Source organism: Labrus bergylta, chromosome 12 (genome assembly GCF_963930695.1).
Source record: "Labrus bergylta chromosome 12, fLabBer1.1, whole genome shotgun sequence".
NCBI lineage: Eukaryota > Metazoa > Chordata > Actinopteri > Labriformes > Labridae > Labrus > Labrus bergylta.
In genome coordinates this window covers 10,103,316-10,124,702 of record NC_089206.1, presented here as the reverse complement: position 1 = coordinate 10,124,702, position 21,387 = coordinate 10,103,316, and the positions used below count along the sequence as shown (strand labels likewise).

General features: G+C 41.6%; 1 protein-coding gene across 3 annotated transcripts in view; it reads left to right on the top strand.

Moving 5' to 3' along the window:
- The first annotated feature begins 4,250 nt into the window (after nucleotides 1–4,250).
- LOC109989167 (nuclear receptor coactivator 3) overlaps nucleotides 4,251–21,387 on the top strand; it is a 63,540-nt gene continuing 46,403 nt past the window's right edge. Inside the window, exon 1 of one of the 3 annotated variants that reach the window (XM_020640817.3) lies at nucleotides 4,251–4,435. The gene's annotated coding sequence lies outside the window, so the exon portion shown is untranslated. The remainder of the gene's footprint in view (nucleotides 4,436–21,387) is intronic. The other 2 variants (XM_020640814.3, XM_020640816.3) reach the window with 2 other exon arrangements.

Genomic DNA, 21,387 nt, shown 5'->3' with positions numbered 1-21,387 from the left:
TTCCTCTTCCGCCATTTCTGTTTTCATTCAGCTGCAGGCAACACCATACAATTTTCCAGATGATAAACAATAAGTACCATAATAATGTGATTTCAAATATTTTGGAACTACAACCTGAAGCCAGCTGGCTCTAGAAATACAAATCTCCACTGTTTCACTTTATCAGAGACAGGCGGAATAAATTGAAGTTTTTGACTCAAAATTGCAATAGCAAAAAAAGCAAATATTCTTTAAAAGCTGTTAATATTTAAAGAGGATACATTTAAATCAATTTATTTGAAAACACGGGTCTAAAGCAATGCTGGATTTTAATAATAATCCAGTTATAGCTTTAAAGTTTATGCATGTCAATTATAGCTCTAAAAATACTCAGTCTCGTGTCTCTCCAATTACACTGGTATTCCCCATGGAATAACTAAACACTGTTAAGCAGTTATGCTTGTGGCTTGGCCTTTTTTAGCCCATTTTTTTAAAAAAAACCATTGTTTTTTTCTGCCAACCATTGTCCAAAGCACAAAGTCATGTTTTATAATTCTGACTTGTTTTTTTTTCTATCTTTGAGGCAGCGATTAGTTTCCTCTCATTTAACGTGGAACAAAAATCCCCTTTTGCTTCATCGTCGAGAAGCTCAAATAAGCAGAAACTCTTTTATGGTCCTTCGACAAATGAAGAAACATTAGGGAAATTGTAATGCCTTCTTTCAGTTCAGTTCATTTAAACATTACCCTTAGTGTTTGAAGGAGAGGATTTTATTGACTCATTTAGGTCATGTATGTGAATTGTTTTCAGAAGTGAAATACGTGCCCTTTTCTGATGAGCCGGGGGCGGTGGGGGTTGGGGGTTGTTCCAAGTTGTGCCACTTGTAATCAAGAGAGATCACAAGTGGCAGAAGTTCCAAAGAAGTAAGTGTCTTTAAAAAAAGTGTCAAGTGACAATCTTGTCATGCATGTTTGATGTCACATGTTTTTAAAGTTTTGCAACACCTGATCCAGAGACTAAAAGGACCGTATTGAAAGTACTGCTCTGTAGTGTTATACTGTATAATGTGAACTGACTTTGATACTTAATGGCTGTATTACAGTGTTTATTCTACCTTTTATCCACATATAGCTTGTATTTGTGCAGTAATTGGTTCAATAGAACTAGTGGACCTCAAATGCCTCAAAAGACAATTTGGGTTTGAGCACCGGTAGAGTAATAGTTGGTGCGTGCGTCCCATGTACGGAGACTATAGTCCTCCAAAAGGACGGGTTCAAATCCGACCTGTGGCTCCTTTCCTGCATGTCATCCCCCACTCTTTTTCCCTGATTTCCAACTCTATCCACTGTCCTATGATAAAGGTACAAAAAGCCCAAAACTAATTCTTAAAAAAAAACTCCAGCATAGGTTTATTGTCTTTCTTAGGGAGGCTTAAAAAAATCTTAATCCTCTGGCTCTAACATATCCCTGTATGAGTGTCCCTGAGTGTATGCATATATTAAAGCGTGTCAGTGCAACATGAAGACCACACATTTGTTTTGTGAAACACAAGTTTGTGATATAAAATCTCCAGTCTTCAACATGAGCTACAAAAGTCTTCAGTAATGGGATGCACCTGAAATTAAATTGTGAGGACATCGCTTATCTAATTCACATTTTTGAATCATACACCGAGTTAATCATGTTTATTTTCTTAGTCTTAGACGGTCTTTGAGTTTTGCCTGATGAACTATGCCTGACCCAAAAGGCTAGCTTCCACAACCCCATTTGAACATTTTCTGACCTCTCTAGTCCTGTAGACTTTTCTTCTTCTTGTATATCCCTCCTTCCTCACTTTCTAAATCAACACAGTGTCGTATTTTATTTCCCCTGTTCCTTGAGCTCCAACACTTCCTCTCGTCCTCCATCACACTGACACACGCACACTTTCTTCCATCCTTTTTTAATCCTTTGTGTGTCTTGAACACCTACTGGTAAAAGTTTTCTTGGAGCCCCTTATCTTCAGGCGATGGGCTCCATTTATCATTAACTGCAATCTTGTTTCAGCATCTTCTTAAACTGCCTCAAACTTAACTCCACTGTCTCATTATCTCGTCACAGTTCTCTCTCACCTCCCTGTTCTCATCTTCTTTCATTCCCACTGTCATCCACACAACCGGGTCCCCACTCTCTGTGTGTGTGTGTGTGTGTGTGTGTGTGTTTTGTATCCTTCCTTCTATCTGTGCTCTATATCTTTCCCTGCCTTCTTGGCAGCAGTCGAGGCGTTGTGTGGACGTGTACCAGTTCATAGGCCACCCAGCTCAGACGTCAGCGCTCCATGCTGACCCTGCCAGCTCGCATATGGAGCCCACATATGGGTCTCATCTATAAGAAATAGGTGGCCTGACAGAACCACAGGCCCTCCAGTGAAATAAACGCTCATCGCAGAAGGCTGGCTCCTTCTAAAAGGCTGCAGGGTGTAAAGTGACATTTTAACACCAGTCTGTTCCTTGGGAAGGATGAAGCAGAGTTTGAACAGAACAGCAGACTTGTTCTGCTATTTGTAACAGATATTTTATATTTCTAAGTAAGCCTTGAGTGTGGTCTAATGTCAATTGTCAATGTTATTTTCAGCATGGTAGTCATGTGTTTTTATAAATTAGTTATTAGTTAAAGTATTTTTTTTTTATATTTATGAGTATTTTTCTTTTTTCTACAAAATTCCAAAATATCAATTTACCCCAATTTTCATGTTTACAATGAATGGCTGATATTGATTAATTAATTTCAGCCGGACCTGAATTCGTGGTTGAATCTTAAGGCGTGTTCCCTCTTTTATTCTTTGATTGTTTGAGATTGAGATTGATTGATTGATTGATTGATTGAGTTTGAGATTGTTAGAGTCCTAAAAACCAAACCAAATGCAGGGGAAGGGTGGGAGGTTACATGTGTTTTAATGCTGTAATCTCTATTTCTATTTTCATAATTTTTTCATAATTAAATTGATTAAGCAATGAATATTTTTTTTCTCTGTTTACTTTGTTGTTTTTTCTTCCCGCCTTTTTTCCTATTAATGCTGTTGAAAAATGTAACAATAGCCCGAAAATAAATCAGTGAGCAATCTTAATGCTATACAATTATTATAGAGAATAAACTTGACTGACAAACAAAGTACTTATTCTTAATAGGGTGAAACTCTTCTCTGAGTGGTCCAAGTCAAGAAAATGACTCCTTCAATCTGTTACATAAGTTTTGCTTACCAGACAACTCCCTTATCTTTGCTTTTTTTTTCTTGTGAAATCTCAGTTGTCCTCACGGGGCCTATAAAATATAATAAGAAAACAAATGCTTTTTGCTCATAAAATATCTAACCTTCAAATAGGCCTTCAGTCTTGAGTCACTACACAAAGACCAGGAGGTAATTCAATAGAATAGACCAAAGATTGGTTCACAGTGTAATATAAAAAGGAGTAAATAATAAATAACTTACACACTCAAAGGACTAAATAGTGCTAAATTAGAGGTTGTTTCCTTACATCTTTCATTTATTTCATTGTATGAAATAAAACATGTTGTCTCTGTGACATTCATTTTTCTATGGGAATGATGTTAAAGCAGGAGATTTATTTGTACACTCTGCACTGTGATGGCTCCCGGCAATAATGTGACATAGATAAATGCAGACTTGATGTTCTGCTGTGATGGATCACTAACTTTAGACACACAGGGTTGAAGATAAATGAAAGGAAATGAATGTACACTGGATCTGTGGAACTGTACATTTTAAGCATGTTTTAAGTGATCATCTGTAAGATACAGTGTAAGGTTTGTAGTGAATAAACTAAAATATGCCAAACAGCTGTTGTGGTAGACTAGACTAGGACTTAAAAGAGGATCCTGGCACAAACACAACACCAACTCATCATCATCATCATCATCCAGATGAGGATAAGACTAATGCGTCCTGATTTGCTCTCAAGTTCAGGGTCTCAACATCTGTGTCACTCCAGACAGACGCCGTCTTTTGGTAGAAAGTCTGGGATTAGTGCCTCTTCAACACCGGGCAAAAAAACCAAACAAACAAATCAAGTTTGCGTTTCATGTCGTCTGGAGTTCAACTGTAAATTCACACCATGGCATCTCCCTCGGCTGTGGTATCGTCGCTGACATCCGTTTGTAGGCTGCTAGACAGACAGTGGCTGTTCCCCCCCCACCCACCCACCCCCTCTGACTCCCCCAGCGGTGGCGGAGTCCGCCTCCGTAGTCCGTATCCGGGTAGAGTGAGACAGCCCGAAGCGACGCGCTCCACTCCGTCGAACTCCTTTACCCAGAAGCCACCGCGAAGCCTCAACTTACAGAACTGGCTTCTTGGGCTTCGGGAGTGTTTCCCATTTAAACAAACAGTGCCGAAGATGGCGGAGAGTTAATGGTGTAAAGAAGAAATTATTGATCCCTCAACAGAGATACGTCCGCAAAGGTAAGCTGCGTGCTGCGTTCGTTGCTTAAATCCGGCTAATTTAGCGTAACTTCCTTCTGGGTTTGCATTACGATAGAGGGCAGAAAATGTAAGGACTTGGGTTCCCAGCGACAGTGCACAATATTGGCATCGTTACGGTGCGGAGGGCACAGTGCATGGTCATTTTAGTCCATGACAGCAAAGACTTACTTACCTGTCCGTGGCGGAGATGAAGTGCATGTTAGGTGTCATCCCTGTAGCAACGCTTTCTCAGCAATTGCTTGCAAAAAAAAAAAAAAATGAATGAACGTTTCTTTAAACTAAACTTGATCACGCACAAGCTGGTGGATCATAGAAGTGTTTCAAATTATAGAGTAGTGTTTCTGAAGTTTTTATTTTATTTTTTATTTTTTTGATATGAGAACTCACACACTTTTTTTTAATTTATTTTTTTTTACACCCGAGCATGCACAACGTTTGAAACACACAAACAAGATTGTTAACTATTTTTCTCTCGCTTGATTGTTGTTGACCTGTCTGTGAGAGTCGTTATAGTGAAACAGCTGAGCCTGACGATGTCGTAACATGAGGGAATCTGGAATGAAAATGTTCGCTGACTATGAGCATGCAAAATACTCAACTGTTAATCATATGCATCATGTTTAAAAGAAGCTGTTGTCATATATATATATATTTTTTTTAGAGGTTCCGCAGTTCTGCAAGCATGCGTTGCAGGAAGAGGTAGACGATGCAGGCTGTCTGACAGTCACCCTGCCTGCCTGCCTGCCTGCCTGCCTGCTCGGGCTCAGACTGGTGAGCGATAAGAAAAGAAAAAAAAAAGTGCTCTGACTCTACTGTATGTCTCCAATGTAGGAGTCTGCGCTCTGAATGGACCTTGCATTGCCTTTAAACCTGCGTTATGATGAAAGCGTGAATGTGCTCCCCGTCCCCCCCCCCCCCCCCCCCTTCTCCTGTCATCTGCCTCATCTCTAATAACATGTCTCACTGTATAGCTGCAGGGGGCAGCAACGTGGCCCTCTGCATGTACACTGTCTGTTACCCTGAAGGTCCGCGGTTTGCTCCCTGAAACAGTGTTGTGTAAGGAGTGTGTTTTTGTGTGCACACATGAAAACCAGCTCGTCCTTGAGCATGACACCAAACCCCAGTGTAAAACCTGCCTGCTCTGGATAATAGCAGTCCACCCTTCAGTGTGTAAATAGTAGTTCAACGGATGTGATGTACATGGTTTTAGTGTGGATAGGTGAGGGATGTCAAATTGGGAGCAGAATAACACCGAGGTCTAATGTTGGATGAGGATCTCTTTGCAGCCATTCACATGGCCGAATTAGTGTTCAACTTATTATTGTCATTATTTATTGATCATTTAGGATTTTTGTCTGTCAAATGTATAAAACGTTTATTTGTGAAAGCCTATTTTAATTTCCTGTAGGTCCAAGTTGACATCTTTAAAAGTCCAAGAGCCCCAAAAACAAACTACATTCAGTTTGGAAATACTTAAATAGGAGAAAAGCAGCACATAAATGAACATTTTGTATGCTGCAACCAGAAACAGTTTTGAGTTCTTCATGATAAATAAAAGGAGCAGGAGCCCTCTTCTTCTGTACAAGCCGGACCAGTTGTAGTTATATTCATAAACTTAATTTCCTCAGACAATGTTAACAAAGTCAGAGTAAGCCACAGTGTATCTGAGTGAATGTATTGAGGAAAGAATGTGGTCCAAAAGGAATGTTGAGGGTTTTTTTTTTCCAGCTGATTTTGTTCATTTACTCATAAGATTGAAAGGCATTTCATCAAAAAATTCTTTTTAAAAGATCATCTGTCCTCAAGTTGTTCGAAAGCAGAAAACCCTGCATTTCTTACGATTAAAAAAAAAAAATACGTAGTTTGTACTATTGTTAGAGTTAACTAGATATTTCTTTGTAAAGGGGCTTAAATGATGAACACAATTAGTGGTGATTCTTTTGTCTGTTGGTGATGAAAAGGACTAATGTGTCATTACGGCTGAACTGTCTGTCTGCTGCCCATGTGGAGGGGTGTGGCGGAGTGAAGCCTTCGTCTTGTTGCACACCACCCCTTCTCCTGACAGATTTACAGTCGACTCTTTGGCCCCCGAGTCGCCGCACACGTGCAGGCAGACAGGCGCAGGCAGACACGCGCCTGCAACCTGCTCAAAGGAAACCAAAAGGAACGTGGACTGGGAGGGGTGTGGTGGGCAAGCTGCTGGGACCTGTAGGCACCCATGAGGGGTCTTCGCTGAGCTGATGGTGGGATGAATGCGTGGAGGAGGAGGAGGAGGAGGAGGAGGAGGAGGGTGACAGTGATGCATGATGTTTGCTGAATGGGAAAAAGGGGACAGGGGTTAGAAGGGATGCTGGTGACTGGGTCAGGCGCTGGGGGCAGGGCTCACAAGGCTTAGAGAGAGGGAGGCAAGACCTCACACACCAGCGTGAGCGAGTGGGAAGCTGTGTGGGAAGAGGAGAGAGAGGGGGTGTGTACGCTAGGAGGAAGGGCTCAGGTCTTGGAATTCTACCTGGCATTTAAAAAAATCTTTTACCTCCTTCATGGTCTTCTCTCGTCACTGCACCATCATTTTGGGGGTTTTCCACCTCATTTGTTAAAACCAGGAAGTTTGCAGATTCACACAGAACACATTCTTTGCTTCTCTCTCTCTCTTTTTCTCTGGCATATTTCTCGCTGCCCCCCCCCCCCCTGCAGCAGTGTAGTGAGCTGAACTGTTGTGCTGTTGTTGTTGGGGCCCCTCTCCCATGTGTCAGGATGTGTTAACCAGGGATTAATCTTCACCAGCTTTCATTGATTTCACTAAATGGAGGAAGGGTCTTTTTCTTTTGTCAGTCATTTTTGTCCTCTCGTCGTTTAATTGGGCATCTGCTGTTCTGTAGTGGATACATCTTCTTCCTCTTCGCCTGATTTGATGTGGTCGAACTAGATTTGTTCCAGTGAAAGGGGCAGTGCATCTTTCGACCTTTTTGACTATTCGTGGATCCGTACCTAAGAAGAAGAAGAACCTGATTCTTTGATTCTTGATTCATTATCAATTGTTGTCCAATCTAAAACAAGGATTCAATAACCTTTTCCTTGATAAAATCCAGCATCAAATGGGCAAATTTAGACTTTAATCATGACCAGGCCAACAATAGAATAAATGAATTAGCCTGCAATCATCTGTTTCCTAAAGACCACTTAAGACCAAAGACTGACACAAAACCCAACAGATATGACAGGAAAGTCACGACAGTCTAAATTTGGGCTAAAGTTAGTAAAGTAAGAGAGGATCTTCTTATCACTTTGTTTAGGAAACAGCTGTGTCCATATGACACAAGTCTTACAGTTGTATGGAAGGGGACATGTCATACAGAAGACAGTAAAAAAGATCATCAGGCAGCTCATCTGTCGCCAAGAAGTGTTATCATCAGCTGCTCCTCTGGTGAAATTCTGCACAGTGTCTCAAACACACACAAACCGGTCAACCATATCAATATTGTAATGTTTAGGGTAGGCCTCATTCGTATTTAAAGCGGTTACATAGTATCAGCTAAAAGCCAGAAAAGGGAAAGTTAGAACTCATGTAAAGAGTGTCCTTAGAAACAATACACCATTTGAAGTGGGTGGTAAAATTGCAGGCTTTCAGAATATGACATACAGACACATGACTTAAGTAAACTTTTGTGCGATGAAGACCTACGCCCCGATGCTGTTTTATAATTCCTATACCGGTCTGACACTCGATTCCCTGAAAATTTAAGTAAAAAAGTGAAATCATAGGCTGATCCAACTTAAGAGAACTTTTATCACGGCAGCTCGTGATGGGAGTCAGTATTGTGTATGGCCCCCACGTGTCTGTATGCACTCCCGACAAAGTCTGGGCATGCTCCTGATGAGTCGGTGGATTGTGTCCTGGATCAGAGCGTCAACAAGCTCCTGAGCGGTCTGTGGTGGTATTTGGCGGTGTTGGATGCACCGATACAAAACGCACCAATTGGATGAGGGGAATAAAAGGGACAATAAATGGCCGATTCCCTACGTCATCCAGGAAATGCTTAAACACTCTGGCCACATGAGGCCGAACATTATCCTGCAACAGGAAAAACTGCACCAGCGTAAGGTCTGACAGTAGCACTGAGAATTTCATCCTGGTACTTCAGGAACAGTAGTCAGTCAGGGTACGGGTGGCAATGACATGGAGTTCTGTGCGACCCTCCAAGGGTAGGCCTCCCAAGACCATCACTGACCCGCCTCAAAACTGGCAATGCTGGCATTAAGATAGAGGCAGCATGAAATTCGTCTCCAGACTCTTTCACACCTGTCAAAAGTGTGAAGTGTGAACCTGCTCTCATCTGTAAAGAAAACGAGGTGCCAATGGTGGACCTACCGATTCTGGTGTTCTCTGGTGAATGCTAATTCAGCTGCACGGTGCTGGGCTTTGAGCACAGGTCCCACCGGACACTGAGCCCTCATGCCTCTTTCCTGGAGATTGTTTCCGACAGTTTGGTCAGAAACATGCACACCAGTAGTCTGATGGAGGTCGTTTGAAGGACTCTGGCAGTGCTCCTCTTGTTTACTGTCTCACAAAGGAGCAGATACCAGTCCTGCTGCTGGGTTGATGCCCTCCTAATGCCCCCTCCAGCTCTCTCTATGTAACTGCTGGTCTCCTGGTTTCACCGCCATGCTCCGTGGACTTTACTGGGAGACACAGCAGACCTTCTTGCAGATGGATATTCCATCCTGGAGGAGATGGACTACCTGTGCAACCTGATTATGCTGCAGGTACTTCTTCATGCTTGGGATTGAGCATATGAACACATATTTATACTCTGAGATCCACATTCTCCCCTTCAAAGAAGCTTGTTTGAGTTGATATCCAGATAATACAAGAATATAACTTGTAGGTTGAGCAATCTGTGTTGCGTCAGGTGTGTACTACCACCAAAAGTGTTACTTTTTGCAGTGAGTTAGGCAACTGTTGTAGCTCTCCTTTGAATCCAGAAACCATATAGCTTTAATTTCTGGCCTTTAGAAGGTATCATAACACACGTGTCTGCACACTTTTATGGTGATAAGGAGCCAGAAATAGGGGATTTGTATGATTGCTGTAGCTTTAACACCAAAATGAGTTCTGTTTTATTGTTCAGCTAACAGTTTAAAACCAGAAATACCACCCACATCTCGTTCAAAATCATCTTGGCTGCATTCAAGGCTCGTAAGACCACTCTGCACTCAACTATCAATTAAAGTCCTTCAACGAGTCTCTTTTAAGAGCTATGAGTTTCATTTATTTAACATTAGACATGTAAATGATCCTCAAGTGTTGGATCAAAGATGATATTAACAGCTGTTGATTCTTTTAACTGTCTCTCCCTCCATCGCTGCCTTGGGTACACTTTTAAACTGACATAATTTATATCTTTTATTATACAAATGTAACCTCCGTGGTTCTTTTGAGGTGCTGTTGATCTTATTGCCAGTGTAGTTTGCGTGAGTGACACAACTTCACTCTGCTGTGTGCGTTGGAGTGGTTGGGCAGGAAGCTGACGTGCATTTATGAGTCAACATGATACAGGAAGAAATGTTGGTGCCTCACACAATTTGTTGAGGTGGTGTCGCATCATTATTTCCAAAGAGACTGTGACACTCCAGACAAACAGTGCAAAGCAATCACAAAAAAAAATGAAACAACCCTGGGCTGAGGTGAAAAAACTTCTTAAGGAATTCCTTCTATTTAAAAGAAAAAAAAAATCCCCACTGTTAATAATAACAGAGAGTGAGAGAGGGTTATGACATATAACTTCAGGTTCAGTCAAATTTGTGTCTGTAATTTCAGTTTCAAACCTAAAGCTGGGCAGTTAACCAAATTTATTGAATAAACCAACTAAGCCTGCAGCCTAGCATAAAATTCAAATGTCACAACATCTATAGACACCATTTAGTGTTATCAAAGCAGAAGGTTAACCCATAAATCAACGTGTCAGAAGTAAGCCTATTGAGAAAGTGAAATCATGCAGCGATATTGGATTGAAATCGATGACTCAAGATATGATACAATACCCGACACGTGGCCCACGATAATTCTAATATCACAATACAGGGATTCTGTGATGATGCATTATTTTTAAAAACAAAATTGCAAAAAAATCTTCATTCGTTATCAGCGATTTGACAATTGTCTCACAAGAGTCATGACGTAGATATATTAGTGGATCTATACTGCTGTCCCAGCCCTACACTGCAACAACTCTTTTACAGTCCATTAGTAAAGTATAATTTACCAAGCAAGTTAGTTTTTTCACTATTACAACTTACTCTCCTTCCTTATAGTTCACATTATTGGTGCTTGGATTGTTCGGCCCCGTGTCCACCTAGTGGTTTTTCCGGGCAGAGAAGTGCTGGCTGTGCCCTCGGGAGCGTTTGTGCACTGAGAAGAAAAGTGCTGCATGCCTGTCCTGTCTCTATGACAACAGTCTGTTGACAACGACCGCTGTATGAGCGACACTGCTCCGTTGCTTTTTCCAGTATGTTTTTAATCTGAGATCGTTTTTTTTTTTTTTCTGATCAGAGACGGAGCCAAGAGGATACGGGTACAAGACAAGATCCGTAGGCTGCAAAACTGTGAGAAACATCATACATTTGGCAAATATCGCGTTGACGTCAGCAACACCTTTCTAAAAAGTTGAAAGATTTTCAATTTGAAGCGCACGCAGTGGCCGCACAAAAAAGGCTGAGCGCTCCGAAAACAGACGCTGGGCACTGCGCTTTTTCTCCAGGCGACGGCCTGCTACTGAAGATGCTCTCTACTGTACACATTGGGAACAGTTGAAAAAAGACGCTGGGGCTCAGAAAGAAACATTATGTGGACACGGGGCCTTAAAAAAAACAATTTGGTATCATCCCGGAGCAATGATGGAAATTTTCTGACATTTTTTGCCTTGGTGATATCAAATGGATTCTACACAGTTTTAGATTAAGTTCAGATTTCATGTATATAAATATTTTGACACTTTATTGTAGTGAATGTGATCATTGATGTTTGTATCATTGAGCTCTTGTCAGACTGGTGTTTAACACTGATCAGTAAGCAAGCTGTGAAACCAGGTCACTGAACATGCCTTGACCGTACAGACTCACAAAAGCAGGTCACGTCCTTGTGTAAGTCTGAAGTTGATCTGAGAGTTGTGTAAGTCGTTTCTGCTCTCTAACACAAACCAGCAATTTATTTTTAATTAATCATTTTGGTAAAAACATTTATTTTGGGGTTTATTGAAATGGTTTTGGTGAAGTTGAGGAGCTGGAAAGTAGTTTGTACAGTCTGTGATAATGGAAAAGCTTAATATCAGACAGAATGGATGTAAGAGCTGACGAGAAATAGAGAGAGAGAGAGAGAGAGAGAGAGAGAGGAAGGGAGATGAGCTGCCCGTCAGATGCACTGTCGGCTGTGTTTCCTCTGTTTGTGTTTCCTTTATTTCCCCAGAATGCCTCGGTGCAGATCATGTCCTCTGCTGCTTTATTTTTCTGCTCTATTTTTCGGAGAGCTATTTCTTCTGTGAGAGGAATGTCAAGTGCCCATCTCGCTGCATTTCTCCCAGTTCTGTTTTGTTGTGTTACTTTTGATTTCCTTTTTTTTCCCCCTCCTCCAGTCTTTGTCTTCCCTGCTGTGTTAATCTCTGGCAGAACAAAATTAGCCGGTGCCCAGGCCTTGATAAATATATAAATAAGTTTACGTGTTATTAGCAAACATATTGTCTTTGTGTAACCGTGGCTGTCTTTTGTGTAAGCACAGGTCCATGTGTGTGAGTAAATGTGCGAGTGTGATAGATGAAGGGGAAGGGGAGGGGGGGTGTAGAGATAGAGAGTGAGGAGGGGGAGGAGACGTGGTGAGTCGTTTTATTAACGTGGCGACTCCCGCTAAAATTCAGGGAGTGCTGTTGCATCCAGCTGTTACTGGTTGCGCGAGGCTTGGTTGCCATGGCAACACAGCCCTGCGCGCCTGCTCAAGGTCGTTCATCCAGCTCTGAACTGAGCAACGTGCCGCTCAGAGGATGCACAGAGAGACAGCGAAAGAGAGAGAGAGAGAAAGAGGAAAAACTACTTCAAAGTGACCAATCAGATGCACTTCAGTGACGTTGTGTTAGGTGAACAAACTCGACACCCCCTGTTATACACACAATCACACACATAGACACACACACACGCGTACTTTCTTTAATATAAAAACAAACCAAAAAGAACCTCTGGCCTTGGGGCTTGTAGGTTCCTTTGCCAGCTGATAAAATATTTAGCTGGTCAGTGTGAGAGTTAGGAATATGGTGGCTGGAGACGGAACGAGCAGCGTTGCTCGGCTTTGTGTTTTTCCTTTCTCTAATGGTGCATCGCTGTGAGGCTACCTGGGGCTTCTTCCACCTCTTCTTTTGCTCTCCTCTCCTCTTCTCTCCTCAGAGGGTTGCAGCATCCCTTGGGGGCTCTCCTGCGTGTTTGCCTGCATTGACTGGACTCAGTACAGCCCACAAATTAAACACTCTGATACGACTTGCAGGTTCATCCCAAGTCACATTACACGGAAATTTGAATATTCAAGTCTTGGCTGCTTACAGTGGGAAATATGTTGTTTTATTGGAAATTACTTACTCGTCAAAGTCCTCCATGAGAGCTGTATGTGAGCTGAAGAAGGCTGGTGCATTATTCCCCAGGGGGGGCCCAGTTTCTCCCAAATGGACCGGGATGTAAATGTTAGTTCCTTAGCTTAACCCTGATAGCCCATTTACACCAGCTGACCCCAACACTTTTAGCCTGAAGCACTTAGCTAAATAGCAACAAAGGTAAAGTCTTACTGAAGCTAACTGGAATGTCTTGAGTTGCAGGTATTTTTCTTCGAACCAAAGAATCAGATGAGTTAAAAAAAATATGTTGTTGTTTGTAGTACTTTAAAATTCATTGGCGTTACAAAAATGTATTATGGGAAAAATGACCATGGTAACCAAATGTTACATAACCATCAAACGTCATTGCAATGTTGACACTAGACAAAATGAATCAGGGGTCACTTTCTGTTCTCCAGAGAATTTATGTGAGAGGACAACTTCATGACGGTCTATTCGGATGTGGTTGAGTTATTACAGTCAAGATGGTTGACCTACAGATAACGCTTTTCTTTAGCCATACTGCTAGCAGGGCTGAAAGTATGCAAGCAGAGTACTTTCACAAATAGGGGTTGCCATGTTTTAGTAATATAAATCCTGGCATGATAAACATTTCCCATTGTGTGATTTAGTGTTTGGACACTTGCACTCTTGCACTGACTACAGCAGACACTTAAGAAAAACATGTTTTTCATGTTGTCATGAACTGTCCAGTGTGGTTTTGATGTCTTTTGTCATTTACTGTATTTTTTTCATGCCCTCGAAGCAAGGCAAATTCCCAGAGGGGCAATAAAAGTTTCATTTATTCATTAAAGCAGATCTATTATACTGATATGTATTTAAATACTTACATTTACAGTTACAATGTTGGATACAATGACCTCGGCAAAGGTTTTTCACACACAAGATACACAGATGATGATGTAATCCCCGAACGAGATGTTGAGAGACTTGGCGAAGAACCTGACATCAGGTGCTGCCGACCTATTAGAGCAAAGCATGGAGCGAAGTTGTAGGAGGAGCCCACCTCGGCAGCTCTTTGAGGACTTTGAGGACCTACCTGGAAGCCAAATCAAATTTCCCTGAGACTACAAATAGAGCTGGCCAATCTGAGGAAAGTAAGAGAGTAATTGGTCCTTATGCTGATGATATTCTGATATGAGTCTTTGGTCACACAGGCTTAGTTTGTTTCACATGTATTTCCAAAGATAAAACCTGATTTCCCTAATGGTTGCAAACTACTGTCTGGGAGCAATGGAGACCTCATAGTGACACAACACCTAACACTTAAAGGGCTTTTCTCTGCAAACACATGAAGGTGAGATAGCAGATGTCAAGGTTTATAAAAAAAAAACACTACCTATTCCTACCTACCTATTAATACCTGTTCTTGAATGTACATTGTAATAATGTAAGGACAACATGGCCTGGTGACTCACATGGAGGTTGAGAGGTTTTCTTTTTCTCCTTTATTATTTTATTTTGCTCGTCATAGGGGGCACACAGTTCACCAACCAACACAAAGAATCACTATTTTCTAGGAGAGAAGTGATGTATCTTGTCGTTTTCTGGTGGTCAGTGATGTGATTGTTCATGGCAGATGTCTGTGTATGTGTGTCTTTGTTCAAAAGAAAGTTAGAAGAACAAACTCACTTTTTAGTGAGCTCTGCGTGCTGAGGTGGATTTTAGGGAGAGTATGAGGAGGTTCATGTTACTTCTCGCTTTAAGGTAATGGATGCTTATTAAACGGGTCCTCAGAGGGGTGTGTGTGTGTGTTTAAGAAGGGGAGTTCTGTTTTTTTTAACTCATTTTCCATTGTAAAAAATCCAAGTCCAGTTTATGTGTTTTAGAGCTCCTTTAAATGCCTTTGCGCGTGCGCACACACACACACGCACGCACACACACACACACACACACACACACACACACACACACACACACACACACACACACACACACACACACACACACAAATACACACATTTATGAGGTAGGAGTTGAGGTAAATGTTACCAGCTGCAGCACAGCGAGCAACTGGCTTCAACTCTGCCTGAACCCGGCTGTTACGTGACCACCTCCTTAACTTAATTCAGCCTTCCCCCTCCCACCGCCACACCTCCTATATCACTGTACTCCATACACACACACACACACACACACACACATCAGCATCTCTATCCACCAGCTCCTCTCCAGTGTCACTAGCAGCAGCATCACTCATCTCAGGATAGCAGGAGAGCACTCCAAGGTCTGCTACCCCCACCCCGTCACCTTGGTATAGAGCTGAGAGCCCGCCTGATTGGCTGCCCCTCCGCCTTCCTTCCGAGGTCACACTGTTGATGTGGTGATGTCATAGAGGCTGGCTTCTCTGGAGCTCCTGTCAGGCTCAGTTGCAACATCCTGTTCTCAACAACAGCACCCACCTTGCATAAGAACGAGCAGCATACATATTTGATTTATACTTTATTTTAACACCAATTAAATCAACATGGTGTTCTCGTGTCTTTCTGGGCTCCAAGCTACACAAATAAATAATTTAAGAATGTAAAATTAATAAAAATTAAAAGGAAATTAATGCAGAATATAAAAAAAAGAAGGTTTAGAGAAAAAAATTATTCAATCAACAGTTGAAAAAAGTAATACTCCATAAAAAAGACAATAGAAACAGTCAAAAAGGTTCCAAATCAAAACATCTGCTGTCAATTTCTCCTTCAGTGACTTGATATCTATGTGATCTAAGTACTGAACCCCTCAAGTCCCAAAAAGAAAAAAAAAATATTGTGCCCACAAGATATTACCTATATTATGTACATTGTGACTCCAGCGTATGACAAAAAAATAAAATAAAATTCTAAGCAGTGTTAATAAAATTTTGCATGACTGACAGATAACGAAAAAGAATTCTCGAAAGATTATTTTTTCTGCAACACTGGACTAAATTTCCACACTGTACTGCAGATATGATCAAATAAAGTCATTCATAGCTAGGGATGCATCGGTTCGACATCAGTATCGCCGATATCAGCCTTGCTGACAGACGTGGGATGAGCTGATGTCAGCAGCCGATGTTTATTTGTTGTGCAGAATGAATGTATTGCTAGAATCTAGAACACCTAACTGCTGATTCAGAGTAGAGGTTTTTATTGGGAGGAAGTCACCTCTGACTTGTTTTCATTGTCAAACATAAGAGAAAAGGGTGGCACTGTGGGAGTCTTACACCAAAAGAAGTGATGCAACAAACATCGGAATCAGTTAAACAGTTATTTCAAACATCGGTATCAAAATTCGCTGCATCTCTAGTCATAACACGACATGTACCAGATACTTATTTGAGGTGATATTGAAATGCCCTCTGGTTATGGCAGAACATAAAAAGACAATAAATTATCTTATTTACCACCTTATAATCTGTTATCAGTGACCTGCAAAGTATATTAGATGTTGAACAAGTGAATGACTGTCGTTGCTTTTGTGAGAAAATTCATATTATTAAATACAACACATGTTCAGCACTAGTTTATATTTCCTAACCTCTTTTGTATTCAAATGAAAATCACTACTGTAGAGTATTTTCTTTCTTTCATGATTGCAGGGCAGTTCGGATTACTCCTCAGAGCTCTGTGTGCTGATTGTTTCTTTTTTTTTCTGATTTTTTTTTTTTTTGCTCTCATGTTAATATCTCTTTCACTGCATTAAGTGGCCTGCTCCATAAAACATTGTGACTCAGGAGATTTTGAGAGCATGCACATGACATGTAGAGAAGACGCGGGCTCAGGCTTTAGTCAAACTGCTGAATTTCACATTGTGCTGTGAACGAGGGCTGAACAGTGTTACTACCTTCACCCATCTGTTTCTGCCAAGCAGGAAAGTCGGGGGGGGAAAGAGAAATTCCTCCGTGCATCGGCTTCAGCTCGGGCGGAGGGGAGGGAGCATCTTTGGTTGAATCAGCTCTTCCTCCCTCACTCCCTCCTCTCTCCTCTTCTTTTACTTCCTCCCTCCCTCCCCTCACAACAAGCCTGTTAGTCCTGTGAGATCCGAGTTGTAGTAAACAAGCAGTGACATCCGCATGCTCTCTTTAGAGGAAAAGGGGCCAGAATTTAAATATTGATTTGATGCACTGTGAGACAAAGATTCCTCTTCTTCTTGTGTTTCTCCTCTCTGGGCTTTTTATAGCTGCTGTTTATGTATTTTTAGATGTTGTCCAGCATATCAGACTTTCCTTGAAGAAGAAGACTCCTGCTTCTGTTAAGGTTTCTCTTCTCCCTCTGCTTCTCGCTGTGCACTGTATACGTGCATTTCCCTGTGTCTCAGTTCCACATCACTTAGACCTGATGCCCAGGATGAAATATCATCTCCTGTTGGACTCAGCTGCCCACTCAGGTAACCGTCAGGTGAAGTGCCTCTGCTTGCCTGCAGGTTTTCGAAGGCTGCTGGTGATGTTTATTGAGCTTATCAAGTCCAACTAATGGACCACTGACTGACGGGACTGTTGGATGATTCAGCTTTAGTTTGCTGCTTTAAATCTTGCCTTTTCTTTTATGTGACTTCGTCCACTGCCTGGTCAACTATGTGTGTAGGCAGCCGTTTGAACTGATGACTTTGCAGTAGCAAGACGACTGAAGGGAAAGAAGAACAACTTATTTTACACCCTGACAGCTTCAAGCCATAATATAACATACATTCAGGTACAGTAAATAAGCCAGAGTGTCATGTTACGCAGCCATTACTCTGAACTATTACTACACTGTCCTTTACATTACATTAAATTGGTTTGAATGATCCCTATCTGTTCTAACATCTATAGACAGAGCCCATAACATATAATTATAGATAGTATCTCTGATGGAATTTGTCAAACCCTTAGAGTCTCATCTTTTTTTCCATTAAATAAAATATTTAGCATACGGATGGAAAAAAAAACCAACAACTCGTAATGCTTTTAGAATGGCTTCAATGTAACTCTCCATTGAGTATGAGCGCACATCAATGAATATGCAAATAGTCCACAACTCTAAATCTTCACAACCTCTCGTGCAGCTTGAGTCAAGTCAACATGTCAGAATTAATTTCATTTCCAAATTCTCAGGGGGGGTAGCAGCTCCGGATGCGTATGTTAATAACTTTTTTTGGGGGGGGTTTTGTTTATCCATAGCCTTGTTCACACTCGCACAATAGTGAGCTGCGTGTGTGAATGCAAACAGCCACACTCTGACTTTATCCAGAGCTTCTCCTGTCAGCCCCCCCCCACCCATAGTTATGTTTTCTGTATGACGTCCGAGTGAGCTGATGTGAGAATGCAGCAGGAGAATTCACTTCCAGCGAGCAGGAGGAGGAGGAGGAGGAGGAGGAGGAGGAGGAGGAGGAGGGTGGTGACGTTTATTGCTTGGTATCGGTGCACAACCATAGACTGTATGCACAGCACATGACCCTTGAACTCTCTGTGTAGTTAACCTGCTGCATTATGTTTTTCTGTTGGCCAGAATGTCGTTCTCTGCTCTTTTGTTGACATTGGGATTCTTTCAAACTACATGTAGCATTGATATAAAGGCAAATATTCACGTTATAGCGGACTCTTTTGCTACGTCCGGATCTTTCATGTAATTGTTTTTAAGGCAAGTCGTGCCTCAGGAGAACCCCCCCCCCCAACCCCCCACCCCCCCTAGTCTCCCGCTGTGAGGTGCATGTGAAGAACCTGATCAGGAGGATTTCAGACGCAGCCTTCCTAAAATTCTCTAAAACTTTTCAGGACAACTTTCAGGCTTTTTTTGTGTTTATATGACAAAACATCAATTTAAAAAAAAAAAAATTTAAATCAAATTTTGGATCTGAGCTCCTCCACACCCCCTCTGTCGCCCCTTAGATCAAATTATTATCACTTTCCAATCAGCAACCCTTCAAGGCCAAATCTTTCATCTGGTTGATGGCCTTACTTAGTTAACGGTCACGTTCACACAATCGCATCATCTGGAAGTGTTAGCTGATCACCATGTTGTTATGAGGTCAAGTGTCGATGCTAACGAACAAAACTTCAGGGACTCAACAACCTCAACAACCACATACTGAACAAATAGCAAGTGCGTTTAATAATGTTTTGAACATTACTTATGTGAATGAACGTCTTGTTTGATCGATTTTAGTGACCGTCTGCCCTTTGTTTAAGTTTGAAGAAAATCAGCTGTAGTTTAGGTGGAGGTCCATTATATTCCACAGTAACACAAGCAGCTTAGTTCTGTTAAGTTGTTACAACAGTAAATACACCCATAGTGGAGATATATTATTTACTGACAAGTGTTTCTGTCACACGTCCATGACAGGCCTCCAGTAAAGGCCTTGTGGAGAGTACGTGTTAGCCCAGCACCTTCTCCCTCCATATCTCACATCGCTAAAAATAACACCATCTCCACACCAGACTTACACTGAGAGGAGGAGGAGGAGGAGGGGGGGGGATACAGAGAGGGTGGAGGGACGGGAGAATGAGAAGATGGAGGGGCAGAGTGAAAAATACAATAATCAAAGTGAGACTAAAAGGAGTGGAGACGGACGGAGGGAAAGAGGGGAGGTAGAGGTTCAAGAGAGCAAGTCATTAATAATTTACCTGGAGAACACCTGGAGTCCGACCTTTAGCTCTGGTCAGTGGTGTTCAGCATCAGGAACAAGTGTTGTGTACAGTGTTGTATAGTGTGTGTGTGTGTGTGTTTCAACTGGTGTGTAACGTCTGGAAGTCTGTGTTCACAGAGACAGGCCAGGTGTGCTCAGGTGCTCAGTGGGCGTTGAGAGCCCAAAATAGTGAGGGGATAAAAATGGGCACAAGATGAAATATGATCCAGGAAGGATTTAAGTAAAAGATTCATGAGTCTCCAGTTCCCAAGCCCCTGAACAGTGGCAGACAGGATTATAGTTCTGGGAAATTATCTTGAAGGAAAAGTAAGTTATGCACTTCCTCATTGCAAACTTGTGGCGTGTAAAAAGGCATTTTTTATCAACGCAGTGTGAGATTTCCTTTTTGATTATTTTTTTTTTTTAGTTTCAAGCAGAAAGATTTAAATCAGTTGTCATTCTAAGACAGCAAATGGCTCATTATTTCTGCTAAACAACGCTAAACAATTTTTGTTACAATTTCTGAAACAAACTTTCAGACACTCAGGGTTTCTTTTAGCTGTAAGTTTCCAAGTGATAAATAACCAGCAAATCTATTCTTTATCAGATGCATTTCTACACAATGATTCATACTTTTATTCAATAAAGCTAATACTTCTTGTGTGACTGTACTTCTTTTAGCCCTGCTTAGTTCCAATAGCTTAGTTACTTTTAGATTTATACAAATGCACCTCACAGAAGGAAATTGTCTGTGTCGCACACACTCTCACAACTCAAGATATTCTGTTTGGTTTTGCAGATGGTTACTGTTTCAGGGTTGAAAAACGTCTTTATACTATTCAGAGATGAGTTTCAACATAGCTTCCTTACACAGTATCATATGTAAAATACTTTAACATGTAAGAGGGTTAAACTGATGAACTAGAAGTCTGGTTATAAAGTCAACATGCCAACCAGTCCTTGTTTGACATCGCAGACTTTATTATTTGCTTTGCTGCATGCTGCATGTTCTGGCACTTAGTCCTTTTGACAGCATGTTACACAGAAACACTCGCATATATTCAGACTCCTGACTGGTTGGAACTAACTTGTTTCTGCTCAGCATTTAACCTTTGTCCTCACACGTTTCAGCTGCACAAAAGTGAGCTGAAATATAGCTGGAAGGGTGGAGGGGGAGTGGTTGGACAACTTGTTGCAGTGTGATTACTGATCTATGACAAACACTGCGCAGTGTGTGTTTTGTTTTTTTGAGTTCTCTGTTTGTCAACAAAACAAACCACGGGACGGGTTAATGGGTAGGGACTCGAGGAGGCAGATTTATTTTCCACCAACTCTCCTCAGCTTCAGTGTTTCCCTTATGCTTCTCCTGCACAGAAAGAAGGAAAGATGTAAAGAAGTTAAAAAGGAAAAAAGAAAGAAAGGAGCCAGAGAGGAGAGAAGGGTTTTTGGGGTTTTCTTGGCTCAGGGGGTTGGGGGATTCCACGCAGCCCAAGAATGGGCGATGCAGTTGACATTGTTAAGTTTCAAGTGTTTTTCAAACATTCTATTTACTGTGTAACCTTACACCAGGGGGAGGGGGGGTAACACTGAGCCCTCTCTCCCCCAAACAAAGTGTTGCAGAATGTTTTACTGAAGCAGCTTGCTCCGGTTGGAGTATCTGCTCCAGATCGTTAAATTTCCATATTATTGAAAATGTTGGACTTTTCA